At 49.1% G+C, this 2,393-nt stretch overlaps 1 non-coding gene across 1 annotated transcript; it reads left to right on the top strand.

The window, feature by feature from the left end:
- The first annotated feature begins 1,151 nt into the window (after positions 1-1,151).
- Positions 1,152-1,363, top strand: LOC111827813. The gene has a single exon (XR_002831537.1). It is a non-coding gene; the product is annotated as a small nucleolar RNA U3 (small nucleolar RNA).
- The last annotated feature ends 1,030 nt before the right edge of the window (positions 1,364-2,393 follow it).

Genomic DNA, 2,393 nt, shown 5'->3' with positions numbered 1-2,393 from the left:
CAAAGGAGCCACTCACTACAGGGACTATGGCGCAGGGCCCTCCTGGGACTCCTGCTGCGGCCGAGGCACCAGGCTGTTGGCTGCAGCGTGGACAGACGGCTGTGGACTGACGGCCGTGGACTGACGGACGCGGACTGACGGAGGTGGACTGACGGCCGTGGGACTGACGGACGCGGACTGACGGATGTGGACTGACGGCCGTGGACTGACGGCCGTGGACTGATGGACACTGATCTGGCCCGAACGCTGAACCGCACGGGCTGCAACATGGGCCGGGAACCGGGCACTGGCCCTGCTCTGACTGGCCCACCGCCCAGCTGCCCCGTTCAGGACGGGCTGGTGGGACATCGGACGTTGTGATCTAAGAAACATCTGCACCCGGTGAAATCCACCCTCTCCCCTCCTCCCACGGCGACTTCCAAAAAAGGCTTATTTCAGCGGCGTCCCTCTGGCATCAGAATCTCCCACTTTTTAAAACAAAAATAGGAATGGAATTAGTGACAAACTTACTCCATGTGAACCAACTAAAACATAGTTTATTCATCTCATTAGGAGATGCATCTCCAATGAATGTTTACTTTTTCTTCTTTTTATGTTAAAGCACCAACGACCTTTAAGAACTCAGAAGGTGTGAACAGATAGTGCAAACATGACACACAAACCAAAAGATTGTGTCTCCCAGCGCTGGGTCCCAGCTGCAGTTCCCCTCCCCGCCCCAGCCACAGCCACGGCGACCGGTCTCAAATCCACCCGCGATTGAAAGTCAAACTCAGGACGGCCATCGCGGCACGTTTCACCAATCACAGGAAGCAGCTCGATTCTAAGACAGAAAAAGCCCGCCCTTTCCGGTAGCTTCCAGGGGCGGGGCCGCCTCACCGGAACTGAGTGATGCCTCCTGGGCTTACACCACACAGATTGTGATTGGCTGTCGTTCAGTATTATGTTAATGAGGTGTTCGTTTTTTAAAAACTTTGGACATTTAATTTCCACCTAAGTGTTAAAAATCATTGTTGAATGATAGTATTTGAAGGATTATACAGACTGGAAAGCTTTTCTCTTTGCCTGTGGGATCAGAACTAGGGAAACTATCTCACCATGACTGAAAAGTGTGCGGCGGCGGTAGACCTGGCGGAGGCGGCGGTGTTTACGTTAAGACTATACTTTCAGGGATCATTTCTATAGTTCGTTACTAGAGAAGTTTCTCTGATCGTGTAGAGCACCCGAAACCACGAGGAGGAGATGCAGCATTCTCTCCTGAGCGTGAAGCCGGTTCTCGGTGTTGCTTCGGCAACTGCCGTTTGCCATTGATGATCGTTCTTCTCTCTCTCGGGGGAGAAGAGGGAGAGGATGCATTCTGAGTGGCTTTCGGTTTTTACTTAGTTAAAAAGAAAGAAAAAGCTTGCCAGCGTTCTGGTGGTCTGTCTTCGTAGTAGTCGGAAAGCTGTTGTGGGTACTTTAAGTACAAACACTACCTGTGCCTGCTTCTTTTCATGCATAAATACGTTTATGTTGTTTTTAGGCTTGGGAGAGGTAAAGGGAGAAACACCCATCAGTTACTTTCCTTGCCAGTGCGCCCCCTACTGGGGATCGAGCTCAAAACCGGGGGACATAAGGCGGTGGGGAGTCAACCTGGAAACCTCTGTGCAGGGGAGGATGCTATGAGGTACATAAGGGTTACCAAAATAAAACGTTTAAACTATACCTCTCTTCACACTTTCTTGTAAAGTGGTTTATTCTCCCCCATACAAATCCCTCAGTGCTACGATTATTTCTTTTGTTTCTTCAGCTAGGTGCAATCTTATTTTTTAGGTTTTTATGAAATTTATTGTAACTAACATTGGTAAGTTTATTGTATAACAAATTCAGATGTACTTTATAGTACAGCATCATGTATACTCTATATTCAATCCATAAGGTGTATTTTAACACTCAGAGACTTAAAGTTTTCTTATTTAAAACATATATAAAGAGCCCTACCGGTGTGGCTCAGTTGGTTGATTCCCTACAGTGTAGGGCCTACACCAAAAGGTTGTGGGACACAGTCTGGGTGAGTATGGGAGGCAACCAATTGGTATTTGTCAGATCAATGTTTCTCTCTCCCTCCCTCCCTCCCTTCCCTTCCTCTCTTTACGTTAAGGTTGCCCAAGGAGGAACGCAGGAGGCCAAAAGGGGCAAAGAACTCTAAATTTATTATTACATCTGCTAACAGAAGGGCTGAGGCCAAAATGGCATCAGCAGAGCAGGGGGAGCGGGGTATTTACGTCTCTCGTAAAGGTCAGTCAGAGCAACCAGTGGGACCAGGTCCGGGTAGGGGCCAGGTGTGGGCGGTCCGCTGGAACCTGGGTGAGGGGGGTTTCCTGGGAGCCGCTCATCATGAGATGTATAATGAGAAG

This window comes from Myotis lucifugus, unplaced genomic scaffold (genome assembly GCF_000147115.1).
Source record: "Myotis lucifugus unplaced genomic scaffold, Myoluc2.0 scaffold_222, whole genome shotgun sequence".
Taxonomy (NCBI): domain Eukaryota; kingdom Metazoa; phylum Chordata; class Mammalia; order Chiroptera; family Vespertilionidae; genus Myotis; species Myotis lucifugus.
This window is presented reverse-complemented; position numbering and strand designations above follow the sequence as displayed.